Here is a 16,015-nt window from a genome sequence, read left to right as displayed (position 1 = left end):
ATTGAACCTCTACAATTCAAGTTATGGCTGCCCAAACCTGCTGGACTCATGTTCAATTCTGCAGGTCACCATGGGCAGCCACACCAAATGCAATTCCCACTAATCAACCCACCTCATTTCTTGTTTACACATAACCAAATGGTCACTAATTGACCATTAAAACTCATTTTCATCATTATATAATCAAAATCTCCATTTTATACCCTAACCCTAACCCTCACATCTCAAATCATGCATTTAACTTGCATTTTATCAATCCACTTAGTGGGTACATGTTGTGGGCTGCCATGATGGTCTTTTAACTTCATTAAGCTCAACACAATCAAACCCTAACCATGGCTGCCCAAAAATATGGGATAGCATACAAGTGGTTTTTAACAAATTTCCTTTGAAATTTACACTCATTCAAAGTCCTTAACATGAATTTAAAATAAAATCCATGGTTAGGTCACTAACTTCTAATGGAGTCACCCTTCAAGTCTGTAAGAACTCTTCCACTTTACTTCTTTTTGTTCCCAAAAGCTTCATTAGGATGTAAGAACAAATTTTTATGTTGCTAGGTTAGGGTTTTGTTGAGAAAAGACTAAGGAATTCAAGCTTTGTAAGCATGAAAATGGAGAAGGGAAAAGAGGAGCATGAAACGTCTTCTTGGGGAAGAAGAGTGGCTGCAGAAAATTCTCTAGAATTGTCTTTTTTTTTCTGCCCATTTATGTATTATAAATGTCTTCCTTTAATTTGATTGGCCATCCCTTTTTAATTACCTCATGCTTACATAAGCATAAGGTAATAAATCCCATTTTCTTTTCTTTTTTTGTTTACTTAATTTCAATTGAATTTTTAATAATATTTATTCATATTTTATGTCATATAAATTATTTATTTAACTGGACAAGTTGGCCAAAAATCATCTCTGAAGATGAAATGACCAAAATGCCCTCCGTTTGGCTTAACGAGCCAAAATTGTTTGTATCGATTGAAAATTTTTTCTAAGCATTTTCTTGGCATTCTAATGTCATAAGAACCTCAATGATTCTTCTCTGGAGTCCCAATAATTATTTTATAATTTTTCCTAAATTTTTTTCTTATTAATATTTGAGTTAATTTTTGGTTCCTTACTTTAGTTTAAATATTTTTCTGAACGTTCTAGCTGTCCGGATCGACACTGTTCACTGGAACAGTAGACTGTACCGACTAGCTAAAATGAGGATGTTACATACACTCACCTCAGACTGGTAAGTCAAAGAGGGAGGAACATAATCACACTCACCCCAGACTGATAAGTCAAAGAGGGAGGAATATAATAACAGTGTCATGCCAAGTGTGAATCAAAACAATTCCAAATCACAATATTTCATACAATTCCCAAATCACATTTTATCTCAAAATTTCCATTTGCAAAATAGGCAAACAATAATTTCCAAATAAGATTCTCAAAGCCAAAACAATAAAAAATTATTCATAACTCGTTTCTCCAAATAAATTTTCTAGTAAAAGCAGTGAATATAAAAAGTATTGTGCACAGACATAATTTAAAACTATAATGTTCAAATAAATTTTTAAGTAGAAAATGAGAAATCAAAATTATTGTGCACAAACACTATTTAAAACAATAACATACAAATAATCATAATTTATTTCAATTGAAAAATTCAAAAGAAATAACTATTGTACACAAACACAATTTAAAACAATAACATACAAATAATCATAATTTATTTCAATTGAAAAATTCAAAAGAAATAACTATTGTGCACAAACCTCTGATAACTGTGTCTTGACTCTGACTCAGTATTTCCTTCCCCTTCCCTGAGTCTTTGCTAACTGAAACACACAATTTGAAGTGTTTCAGTACTCATTTAAACCGTCTCTAATAATAAGGCTTAATACTTAATTTATTGAATTCTATCATTTTCTTAGTCAACCTAAGATATTGACCTTCGATGCATTGTAGGTGATTTAGGTTTTAATGTTACCAATATGTCACATTTGTAGCCTTTTAGTATTGATACATGTTACCAAATTCATTTCCATGTATATTGCGTTTTATTGCAATTTGTCGGATTCCAGTATACCATTTTGACCTAGCCAGATGACCTAGTTCCCTCTGTTTTCAGGTTTTGGTCAAAACTACAAACTTGTAGATCTATGTCTTATTGCACACGGGGCAAAATTTCAGGTCATTCTGAGTTTACTAGACCAAGTTATGGTCATTTTACTATTGCTGATCAAAATGTACCAAAATTGGTCACTTTAGGTTCGGTCAGTTTTTGGACCCAAACTTGTGCAAGCTATTTGACTTGATTATGGTCATTTCTGGGCTTTGGTGTCTTCATAAGACTTGTAGATATATGTCTTAACTATCCATGGTAAAAATTTCAGGTCAATTGGACTTTTTTTGAGTGAGTTATGGTCAAAACACTAACTTCTGCCTAACTGGTCAATTTTCAGGCCTTAAATGCACTAATTCGGATTCGGTCATTTTTCAAGTTACCTTCCAAGCAGAATTTTGGTAAGCTTCCTTCATGAAAGTTGGCACTTTTTGTGCCTAGTTTCACCTCCAATTGTTCTCATACCAATTGGAGCCACACACTTAAGGTTCTAAGCCAAAATACACACTGCCCTATTACACATTGTTCATCACCCATCAAAGGATACATTTAACACTTACCAAATTACACATTCATGCCAATTCTGGATTGTACCATAACCTAAACACATTTTACTTTACATTGTTGGTCATATTGGCAGCTTGTAATCACACTCAATATGCACCTTATGGTACAGAATTTACCAAGTCCAAATTACATACAATTTAACTACATAACATAACTCATTCACATGTCCAAACTCAAGCTCTTATACACATACACATGCTACCATAACAAGTACCATAATTCAAAAATAATATTCCATAAATCAAACCATGAAATAACACATTTAGGTCCACACTTCACATTGTCGAATTGTACCTCTCTTTGAATTAATTTCCAAGCTTCCAAAATCAAGTGTACACTCACATATACATTTAGTATACATCACCCAATTTATTCCTACACACATAAACCCTTCATCAACACTTTAATCTACTATTTACATGCAAGGATAAACTGCCCTTAAGGAGTTTCCATGGCTGCCAAGAATATACATCTCCCTTAAAACATCAAACTCTAAAAATCTTTCCACAATTCAACTACCCATAACATCCACACAAACTTTACTGAAGCAAGCATCAAAAATACCTACTTACCACTTTGAAAACTCTTCAAAACTTCATCAAAACTTGATCTTCTTGCTGCCTATCTACTGCCCAAGGTGTATGGATAACTTTTAGTGAAGGAAAATGTAAGGAAAGAGGCTTGGATCATGCTTGCATGAAGCTTCAAAGTGGACGGCAATGGAGGTTTTCCTCTTCACCATTTTTGGCTGGTCTTTGAGAGGTGAGGAAGATGAAGTATATTCTGCCCAAATGAAGCTTTAGTGGTCCACTTAAGTGAGTTAGTGGAGCACTATGTGAAGGTTAATTGTTTATTTATTCTAAAGTTTCATATTCCCACATTTAACTCCCAATTTTTGCCATTTAAATTATGTACCACCTATTTAATTTTTCATGACATTTTTCAAGTGTAATATCATGTATTTTTAATTGACATTTAGGTAAAAAGACAACTCGGGGTGTTAAATGACCACAATGCCCCTGTTCGGGTTGCATTCCCGATTTTTCGGTAACACCGATTTTTTTGTCGTTTTCTCGATTTCTCACTTTTCTTTGTACTAATTAATTAATTTTTCTTTAATATTTCTAATGATTTTTATACTTCAATAGGTCTTTATTTAAGTCCTAAAAATATTTTCCAGGGTTCCCCGCGGTCCAAGGCTAGTCAACGGTCCACACCGCAACTTTCTGGTGCGGTCACCCATCGCTAGGGTTCTCGGCTCATTTAACTTGGTTACATTTCATTGCTATTATTTTTCCTTTGTTTTTCTTGTCTTTTCTTTTCTTGTATTTCATTATTCTATGTCTCCTCACTAATATTTAAATATAGTTCTAGACATCCTAACTGTCCGGATAACACTGGTCACCGGAATAGTAGAATGCACTACCGAACATAGGGGTGTTACAGTTTCATTTCAGTTCAAAAAAAATTTTAACACTTGTAAATAGTGCTCACCACTGTAAAGTTTTAAAATCCCTTGTAGTGTATTTAATGGGTTATCAGTAGACGAAGTTGGTAATTCATTAGGTATACTACGGGATCATGTTATGCCTTACGGAGGGGTAGCTTGTGACATGTTTTAGTGGTATCAGAGCTAGTTTTTAAATTCTATTTTCACCTGTAATTTGAATATTCTTTCTTCATAGTACAATTGCTCAATGTCATTGTTTGATACATACAGTATATTACATTATAAATATGCACTAACGGGAGGAAATCTCCTTGTGTTATTTGTTCAGGAGGTCTAAGATCCTTGAATTGACTATGGAAGAGGGTGATCGTTCAGTCAATCAATCTATAGGGGCTGAGGTACAAGGGGATGCCCCAGCCCTGCACAATGTCAGTGGATCAGCCGCACCAGCCCCCTCAGTACCGCAGTTTGCTGCTCAGTTCGCTCAGCAGATGGCTGCAATGTTCCAACAAATGGATGGTAATATGCCTACTCAAGTCCCACTATAGACACCTGTGGTACAACCACAGTCTTTTGCTAGGCAGTATGACAAATTAATGAAATATGGGGCTACTGAGTTCATGGGGACAGTAGATCCTCTAGAGGCAGAACAATGGTTAGAGAGAATGGATAGGGTGTTCAAGAAGCTACATTGTACAGAGGAGCTCAGATTTGAATATTCGATTCTGCACTGAGGGGATGCATATGACTGGTGGAAAACCATTCTCCACAGTCTGGTAGAACCTTCAGTGCTAACATGGAATGACTTTCTCAGGGAGTTCAGATAAAAATATGTCCCTAATGCTTATGTGGACCAGAAGCTGCAAGAGTTCCTAAGTCTAAAACAGGGGAGTAGATCGGTGGTTGAATATGAAAGGGAATTTTCCCGCCTAAGCCATTATGCAGTAAGTCTACTTTCTACCAGTAGGGAGAGATGTAAGAGGTTTGAAACCGGCTTGAAGCCCAGTATCAGATTACAAGTGATCGGATTCAAACATACTAACTTCTCTGAACTTATTTCTCAAGCACTAGAGTTAGAAAGAATTGAATCTGAAGCGGCCCCTGAGAAAAAAAAATCAGAAAAGTCAGAAAAAGAGGGAAAGTCAGTAGAATAGAGTTCCAGTGGTCCTACTGGAAAGAGGAAGAACCACGAGGGACACAGCAGAGGTGGTAAGAAGTCCGGTAGGGGAAGATATTCAGGACAGAAACCTCCTCTATCTGGTCAGCAGAGTACTAGAGGTTCCTACCCTCCCCGCCAATGTGAAACTTGTGGAAGAAATCATGGTGGGGTGTGCTACAAGGCTATTGGAGCCTGTTATAACTGTGGAGGCATAAGGCACTTTGCCAAAGACTGCACCAGTACTCGCAGAGTTGGACCACCTCCTACTACTACTGAAAGGTCAGCTCAGAATCTTGTCACCAGAGGTTCACAACCACCTAGCAGAGGTAGAGGCAGGGGTAGAGGTAGTCCAGCAGATAGCCAAGGCACAGTGAAACAGTCAGAGCAAGGAAGTGCTCCAGTCAGAGTCTATGCAATGAACAGAGAGAAGAGGCTAAGACATCTGATGTTGTGGCTGGTACCTTCTCAACTTTTAATCAAGATGTGTTTGTGTTATTTGATCCGGATTCTACCCATTCTTATGTGAGTGCTAGCATCATTGATTGCATTGTTGTTCCATGTACAAAAATGGACTTTGAGGTGCTAGTAACAAGTCTATTAGGACAAGAGGTCAAGGTTAATAAAATGTATAGGGATTGTCCTTTGGTGATCCAAGGACATACTTTTCTATGTGATCTCATTGAAATGCCCTTCATTGAAATGCCCTTCAGAGATTATGATATCATCTTGGGCATGGATTGGTTAGCCAGGCATCATGCCATGATTGACTGTAGGCTAAAGACAGTCACTTTTGGTCTCCCTTAGTACAGTGATGTGGTAATACATGGGGAGAGGCAACTATTGCCATCAAACATCATTTCGGCTGCACTAGCCAGAAAAATGATCAGAAAGGGGTGTGAAGCATACTTGGCACATGTGGTAAACATCCAAGTGGGGAGTCCAGCATTGAGGGACATCCCTACAGTATATGACTTTCCAGATGTGTTTCCTGATGAATTGCCAGGATTACTTCCAGAAAGAGAGGTGCAGTTTGAAATTAATGTTCTACCTGGTGTGGATCCAATCTCCATAACACCATATAGAATGGCAGCAGCAAAGTTGAAGGAGTTGAAGGTACAGTTGCAAGAACTACTTGAAAAGGGCTTCATCCACCCTAGTGTGTCACCTTGGGGAGCGCCAGTATTGTTTGTTAAGAAGAAAGATGGTACTCTCTGCTTATGTATTGACTACTGGTAGTTGAATAAGGTGACAATAAAGAACAGATATCCATTGCCTCGCATTGATGATCTGTTTGATCAGTTGAAGGGTGCAGCTGTATTCTCCAAAATTGATTTGTGATCTGGTTATTATCGGTTGAAGGTGCAAGAGCAGAGTATTCCAAAAACTGCTTTCAGAACTCGGTATGGCCACTATGAGTTTCTAGTAATGCCATTCGGGTTAACAAATGCTCCAGCTGCTTTTATGGATCTGATGAACACTATCTTCAGACCATATCTCGACCAATTTGTGGTGGTGTTTATTGATGATATTTTGATATATTCGAGGAATGCAGAGGAGCATGACAGATATCTGTGGATTGTACTGCAGACTTAAGGAAGAAACAGCTATACGCTAAATTGTCGAAATGTGAATTTTGGCTGAAAGAAATCTCCTTTTTGGGACATGTTGTGTCAGCTGAAGAGATCAAGGTAGATTCCAACAAGGTAGAAGCTATCCTTAATTGGAAGCCGCCCAGGAATATCACAGAAATTCATAGTTTTCTGGGTTTAGCTGGATATTACTGCCGGTTTGTAAAAGGGTTTTCTATGTTATCTTCTCCACTGACCAAGCTGCTTCGGAAAGATATAAAATTTCAGTGGACAGATAAATGCCAGCAGAGTTTTGATGAGTTGAAGAGGTGTTTGACTGAAGCACCAGTCCTTACTTTACCTACTCCGAGTAAAGAATACACAGTTTATAGTAATGCTTCTCACAATGGGTTAGGCTGTGTACTGATGCAAGATTGGAATGTCATTGCTTATACATCACACCATGTAACGATCGAGCTCCAACCACTAGAGGAATTGTCCGCTTTGGCCATAAGCCTTACGGTTTTGTCCCATTGGTGGAATGGAGAACTTCCTAGGAGGTCACCCATCCTGGGATTTCTCTCAAGCGAGCATGCTTAACCCTGGAGTTCTTCCAACTCTCCAGGCCATTCCACTAAAAGGCGTCTCTAGTGATTAGTTTCTCATTTTATATATCATAACTTTTTGAACCCAAGACCATCTCCTTGCTTTGCCGATGTGGGATTTGCCTAAGGGACTTTTCTCCCCCCCTTTCGGGACTCAGCGTCCTCGCTGAGGTTTGCCCCACCATTGCCCAAGAGGACACGCTAGCATCTCTGATACCAATTATGTAATGACCCGGCCCACTAGTGATATTGTCTGCTCTGGGCCAAAGCCCTCACGGTTTTAAAACGCGTCACTAGGGGTTACGAACTACCAACTTATAAACCTAGAATCTCTCCCGTGTTTTGTCAATGTGGGATTTGCCTAGGGTGTTACAATCCACCCCCCTTATGGGACTCAGTGTCCTCGCTGAGGTTTGCCCCACCATCGTTCAAGGTTGCACGCGGAGCAACTCTGATACCAATTGTAACGATCGAGCTCTAACCACTAGAGGAATTGTCCGCTTTGGCCATAAGCCTCACGGTTTTGTCCCATTGGTAGAATGGAGAACTTCCCAGGAGGTCACCCATCCTAGGATTTCTCTCAAGCGAGCATGCTTAACCCTGGAGTTCTTCCAACCCTCCAGGCCATTCCACCAAAAGGCGCCTCTAATGATTAGTTTCTCATTTTATATATCATTACTTTTTGAACCCAAGACCATCTCCGTGCTTTGCCGATGTGGGATTTGAAGTCCCTTAGGCAAATCCCACATCGGCAAAGCACGGAGATGGTCTTGGGTTCAAAAAGTAATGATATATAAAATGAGAAACTAATCATTAGAGGCGCCTTTTGGTGGAATGGCCTGGAGGGTTGGAAGAACTCCGTGGTTGCGTGCTCGCTGAGAGAAATCCTAGGATGGGTGACCTCCTGGGAAGTTCTCCATTCCACCTATGGGACAAAACCGTGAGGCTTATGGCCAAAGCGGACAATTCCTTTAGTGGTTGGAGCCCGATCGTTATAATTGGTATTAAAGCCACTCGTGTGTCCTCTTGGGCGATGGTGGGGCAAACCTCAGCGAGGACACTGAGTCCTGAAAGGGGGGGAGAAAGGTTCCTTAGGTAAATCCCACATCGGCAAAGCACAGAGATGGTCTTGGGTTCAAAAAGTAATGATATATAAGATGGGGGAATTAATCACTAGAGGCGCTTTTTGGTGGAATGGCCTAGAGGGTTGGAAGAACTCCAGGGTTAAGTGTGCTCGCTTGAGAGAAATCCTAGGATGGGTGACCTCCTGGGAAGTTCTCCATTCCACCTATGGGACAAAACCGTGAGGCTTATGGCCAAAGCGAACAATTCCTCTAGTGGTTGGAGCTCGATCATTATAATACGCATGGTCGTGGGACGAGGTGGGACTAGAGGCTATAACAGCTATATATATATATATATATATATATATATATAATAATCAATTATTGTCCAACAACAATTATGATCAACCCAATTCAATACTAATGATCAAAGAAAAAAAAAATTTCTAGGGTAGTTGTAACAAATCAATGAAAGAAAATTAAATCGAATTCACTCATTATTGAATAAAGAATGAGAATTTTTACCTTGAAAACAGAATCGAATGTGATGAATAGAGAAGTAAAAATTTAGGGATTCACTGTTGAAAGTCCCTTAGGCAAATCCCACATCAGCAAAGCACGGAGATGGTCTTGGGTTCAAAAAGTAATGATATATAAAATGAGAAACTAATCACTAGAGGCGCCTTTTAGTGGAATGGCCTGGACAGTTGGAAGAACTCCAGGGTTAAGCGTGCTCGCTTGAGAGAAATCCTAGGATGGGTGACCTCCTGGGAAGTTCTCCATTCCACCAATGGGATAAAACCGTGAGGCTTATGGCCAAAGCTGACAATTCCTCTAGTGGTTGGAGCTCGAGCGTTACAAATGCTATCAGAGCCGCTCCGCGTGCAACCTTGAACGATGGTGGGGCAAACCTCAGTGAGGACGCTGAGTCCCATAAGGGGGCTGGATTGTAACACCCTAGGCAAATCCCACATCGACAAAACACGGGAGAGATGCTGGGTTTATAAGTTGGTGGTTCGTAACCCCTAGTGACGCGTTTTAAAACCGTGAGGGCTTTGGCCCAGAGTGGATAATATCACTAGTGGGCCGGGTCGTTACACACCAGCTGAAACCGCTTGAGAGGAACTACCCAACACATGATTTAGAGCTAGCAACTATTATTTTCGCTCTGAAGATCTAGAGACACTATTTGTATGGGGAGAAATGTTACATTTACACAGATCACAAGAGCTTGAAGTACTTGGACACCCAGAAAGAATTGAATTTGAGGCAGAGGAGATGGTTAGAACTGATTAAAGACTATGATTGCTTAATAGACTATCAGCCAGGAAAAGCAAATGTGGTGGCTGACGCCTTAAGTCGCAAGACTATGGCAAGTCTCAGAGTTTCTCCTTTGTCCATGGTACATGAGTTGAAAGCACAGCATACCAGTTTAGAGATTGATGATGAGGGACAGACAGTAGTTGCACGGCATGTACAGCCAGTGTTAATTAATCAGATCAGAATGGCTGCTCAGAGTGATGATAAATATCGGAAGCTACTGAAAGAAGTCCAGCAAGGCAAGAAACCTGAATTCTCTGTGAGAAATGATAGTTTATTGCTACATCAGGGCAGAATGTGCATTCCTAATGATGTGGAATTGAGACAGATCATTATGAAGGAAGCACATGAGTCTCCTTTTGCTATGCACCCTGGTGGAACTAAAATGTACAGAGGGCTGAAAGAGCATTACTGGTGGATGGGTAGTCTACAAAGAGCCCTAGAAACTATATTGAACTTCAGTACAGCATTCCACCCACAGACAGATGGCCAGTCTGAAAGGGTAATTCAGATATTGGAGGATATGCTGTGGGCTTGTGTTATTGAGTTTGAAGGTAGTTGGGATACACACTTGCCTTTGATTGAGTTTGCTTATAACAACAGCTATCAATCAAGCATTAAGATGCCTCCATATGAAGCTTTGTATGGCAAAAAGTGCAGAACTCCGCTATGTTGGGATGAAGTAGGTGAAAGGAAGATGATTGGGCCAGAAATTATTCAGCAGACAGAGGAAAAGATTAGATTGATCAGAGATCGACTCAAGGCTGCATCAGACCGTCAGAAGTCCTATGTTGATCTGAAGAGAAGAGATATTGAATATGCAGTGGGTGATAAGGTATTCCTTAAAGTTTCTCCTTGGAAGAGGATTATGAGATTTGGCAGAAAGGGGAAATTGAGTCCTCGTTTCATCGGACTATATGAGGTTCTGGAAAGAGTGGGTCCTTTGGCATATCGGTTGGCATTACCTCCAAAGCTAGAAAGGATACACAGTATCTTCCATGTGTCCATGTTAAGGAGGTACAGATCTGACCCATCTCATGTACTATCAGTTGAAGAGATTGAGGTAAATCCAAACCTCTCATATGATGAAGAACCCATAGAAATTCTGGCTTATGAGGTGAAGGAGCTGAGGAATAAACAGATACACCTGGTTAAAGTGCTGTGGAACCATCATTCAGGCCAGGAAGCTACTTAGGAATGTGAAGAGGATATGAGGAGACAGCACCCACAGCTGTTCAGAGACGAATGACAGGTAAAATTTCGAGACGAAATTTATTTTAAAGGGGGGAGAATTGTAACACCCCTATGTTCGGTAGTGCGTTCTACTGTTCCAGTGACCAGTATTGTCCGGACAGCTAGGATGCCTAGAACTACACTTAGATATGATGAGGAGACATAAAATAATGAAATACAAGAAAAGAAAATACAAGAAAAACAAAGGAAAAATAATAGCAATGAAATGTAACCAAGTTAAACGAGCCGAGAACCCTAGCGATGGGTGACCGCACCGGGAAGTTTCGGCGTGGACCGTTGACTAGCCCTGGACCGCGGGGAACCCTAGAAAATATTTTTAGGACTTAAATAAATGTCTATTGAAGTATAAATACCATTAGAAATATCAAAGAAAAATTAATTAATTAGTACAAAGAAAAGAGAGAAATCGAGAAAACGACAAAACCCGGTGTTACTGAAAAATCGGGAATGCAACCCGAACAGGGGCACTGTGATCATTTGACACCCCGAGTTGTCTTTTGACCTAAATGTCCATTAAAAATAAATGATATTACACTTGGAAAATATCATGAAAAATTAAATTGGTGGTACCTAATGTAAATAGCAAAAGATAGGAGCTTAATATGGGAATAAGGAAACTTTAGAATAAACAAATGTTATAACCTTCACTTAGTGCTCCACTAACACCTAAGTGGACCACCACACCTTCATTTGGGTAGAAACTCATCTTCTTCAACCCTCCCAAAAAACCAGCCGAAAGTTGTCTTGAGAAATCCTCCATGGCCAAAGTTGAAGAAGCTTCATGCAAGCATGATCCAAGCCATTTTTCCACTAGCTCCCTTCACTAAAATTGCTCTACACCACTTGGGCAGTAGATAGGCAACAAGAAGATCAAGTTTAGTCAAGGTTTTGAAGAGTTTCCAAAGTGGTAAGTAGGTATTTTTTATGCTTGCTTCATTAAAGTTTGAATGGATGTTATGGGTAGTTGAATTGTGGAAGGATTTTTTAAGTTTGATGTGTTAATGGAGAGGTATATTTTGGCAGCCATGGAACTTCAACAAAAGCAGTTTATCCTTGCATGTAAATGGTAGATTAAAGTGTTGATGTAAGTGTTTATGTGTTTAGGAATAAATTGGATAATGTATACTAAATGTATGTGTGATAGTACACTCGATTTTGGAAGCTTGGAAGCTAATTAGAGAGATGTACAATCGGCAACTTGAAGTGTAAATCAAAATATGTTATTTCATGGTTTGGTTTATGGAATTATATTGTTAAATTATGGTGCTTGTTATGGCAGTAAGTATATGTGTATGAAGGTTTGAATGTGGACATGTAAATGAGTTATGTCATGTGGTTAAATTATTTGTAATTGGACTTAGAAAATTCTGTACTATAATGTGCACATTGAGAATGGTTATAAGCTGCCAAAATGACCAAAAATAAGTTGTTAAATGTGTTTATGTTATGATACAAAACAGAAATGGCAGAAGGAAGTGACTTGGTAAGTGTTGAATGTATCCTTTGGTATGTGATGAAGAGTGTGTATAGGGTAGTGTGTATTTTGGCTTAGAACCTTAAGTGTGTGGCTCCAATTGGTATGATACCAATTGGAGGTGAAACTAGGCACAAAATGCGCCAACTTTCATGAAGGAAGCTTACTAAAATTCTGCTTGGAAGGTAACTTGAAAAATGACCAAATCCGGATTAGTGCATTTAAGGCCTGAAAATTGACCATTTGGGCAGCAGTTAGTGTTTTGGCCATAACTCACTCAAAATAGATTCAATTGACCTGAAATTTTTACCATGAATAGTTTAGACATATATCTACAATTCTTATGAAGACACCAACACCCAGAAATGACCATAAGCAAGTCAAATAGCTTGCAAAAAATCGGGTCCGAAAACTGGCCGAACCAAAATTGACCTAAAAATGACCTAAAGTGACTAATTTTGGTACATTCTGACTAGCAATAGTAAAATGACCATAACTTGGTCTACATAAGTCAGAATAACCTGAAATTTTGCCCCACATGCAATAAGACATAGATCTACAAGTTTGCAGTTTTAACCAAAACCCAAAAACCGAGGAAACTAGGTCATCCGGCTAGGTTAAATTAGTATACCGGAATCCGACAAATTGCAATAAAATGCACTATACATGGAAATGAATTAGGCAACATGTACCAACACTAAAAGGCTATAAAATGTGACATATTGATAACATTAAAATCTAATTTACCTAGAATGCATCGAGGTTCAATATCTTAGGTTGACTAAGGAAATAATAGAATTCAATAAATTAAGTATTAAGCCTTATTATTAGAGACAGTTTAAATGAGTACTGAAACACTTCAAATTGTGTGTTTCAATTAATAAAGACTCAGGGAAAGGGAAGGAAACATTGAGTCAGGGCTAAGAGACATTTATCAGAGGTTTGTGCACAATAGTTATTTCTTTTGAATTTTTCAATTGAAATAAATTATGACTATTTATATATTATTGTTTTAAATTGTGAAAAATTGTTTGAATGATATTTGATGGATACTTATTGATTGAAAAGCATTGTAAATGGTTTGAAACCACAGCTATCATGTATATTGATTGAATTCCTCGCTAGCTTGTCTAGTGGGATGAATTGAATTCCCTCTCTGGCTGAAGTGTTGAGATGTGTGCCTGTTGAGGACGAATAGAATGAGTACTCATATTATTGGTAGCTAGCTATGTTATTCCTCATTAGCCATCGGCTTTTAGGATGAATTGAATTCCTCATTAGCCATCGGCTTTTGGGCCGAATTGAACTTTGGAACATGATTAAACTGTGTGTGATTTATGGATATGTATTGTGAGATTGTGAAATGGAGTTTAAATTCTTATTAACATTCACTGTCTTTTGAATTTAACTATGTTTTGATTTATTGAGATTTATTGTGAGATTGTGAAATGGAGTTTAAATTCTTTATGACATTCATTGTCTTTGAATTTAACTATGGTTTAAGTATCCATTATTTATATGACTTATGATTTGTGATTTAAAGTTGTATTTGATTAATGTTGTGCACCACTGAGACAATGGCTCAGCGATAGCTTTTCATTGCTGTCGCAGATAGACAGACTGACAGGGCAGCAGACTAGGTTGCTAGTGCTTCAGTGAGAGATCATCGGGTATATTAAGTATACCATATTTTGCATTTTGTATTGTAATGTATGTTCACTGTATGTATATAGTGTTCTTGGTTTTGAGCAGTTGTAAACTAAAATTGTACATTGAAGTTGTAAAATAAATTGTGAATTATTTTGGCTTGTAAAATTAGTACTATATTTCTTTTATCTCAGCTTTTGAAAATACTAAAAAATTATTATGGATTTGAGTTGAGAAACATATTGTGTTGATTAAATGTTTTAGTTTGAGATTGAGAAATATATTTGAAGTGCTTTTTACAGGTTTTTGAAGAACTGTTTTATTCAAAATACAGATGGCACTCTGCCAAAATTTTTACAGAAATTCCTAATAATTCAAATGTGTTAGCTGTTTCATTTCAGTTCAAAAAAAATTTTAACACCTGTAAATAGTGCTCACTACTGTAAAAAGAAGTAAGAAAAGTTTTAAAATCCCTTGTAGTGTGCTTAATGGGTTATTAGTAGACGAAGTTGGTAATTCATTAGGTATACTACGGGATCATGTTATGCCTTACGGAGGGGTAGGGTGTGACAATGTTTATTACAGCTTATTAGTTGTTCTGTTGCACACCGGGAGACACATTGTGACCGATGGTGTGATGACCCGAGGTACTTGGTACCCAGTGCCAGTTTACCCATTTATCCAGTCTAGTCATCCAGTATAGGTTACTTGAGCAACCAAAAATGAAAGTTGATAAACTTAATGAAATAATTGATATAACAAGTACCAAATAAATAGACTAGAAGTAATTACCAAAAATTTGTCTGCATGAGACATCAATATATACACTGCATGTTCATTTCTTTTTAGTTCTTTTTATTTTATTATTGGCACCACTAAATATTATTGCTTAGCGCGTTTCTTTTTGCCACGCGTAGGTTCTGGAAAGATTGACAGAGAGCCCAGTAGACCACAAATTGGGATAGGTTGTTCACAGTTCTGCATAGTGTCCGTGTCACCTCACAGACTTCAGTGCATTGGTAGGACACTAGGTCCCATTTTGTTATTTTGTACTGTTTGTATTTTGTAATTAAACTTTTATTTTCTCATATATAGTTGAAACTCATGTAATATATTTTGGTATTAATGCAAATTTTTGTAGTTTGTGTTTATAAATGAAAATTGAGTATTTATTTATGATTTGTACATGATTATCATGTGAAATGAATGAATGATAAATAGAAGAAATTTTTAGAAATTGTTGACGAATATTGAGATTATGTTGATATAATGGAGTTTGAGAATGATTGAGATGTATTGGAAGTGTTTTTTTCATAGGTTCTGAAGAACTGTTTTCTCCATTTTTAGCTGGTACTCTGCCGGATTTTCTATAAAATTTTTGAAACCTCAAATTAATTTATAATTTCAATAAATGATCTAAATGAGATCAATTTCATAAATTTTACTTAATAATTATAAATAAATAAATCAATAATGGATAATAATAAATGAGATAAAATATGGTCTTCCGGCATACTGTGTGGCATATCTTGCTCGGTTACATTGTAGACGGGTAAGAGGTGTCATAAAATCCAAATGGTCAAAATTTTTACCTAACTTTGAAACTTCAAATAAACGTTTTAATACTCGCAAAAAATGCTCACTACCTTCAAAAAGTAAGAAAATTATTTTAAAATCCCTTGTAGTGTATTTAATAGGTTATCGGCAGGTGAAGTTTGGTAATTTATTAGGTATACTACGGGATCATATTATGTTTTACATAGGGGTAAGGTGTGACACACATACCACATTTTGGGTTA

This window comes from Hevea brasiliensis, chromosome 11 (genome assembly GCF_030052815.1).
Source record: "Hevea brasiliensis isolate MT/VB/25A 57/8 chromosome 11, ASM3005281v1, whole genome shotgun sequence".
Lineage (NCBI taxonomy): Eukaryota > Viridiplantae > Streptophyta > Magnoliopsida > Malpighiales > Euphorbiaceae > Hevea > Hevea brasiliensis.
This window is presented reverse-complemented; position numbering follows the sequence as displayed.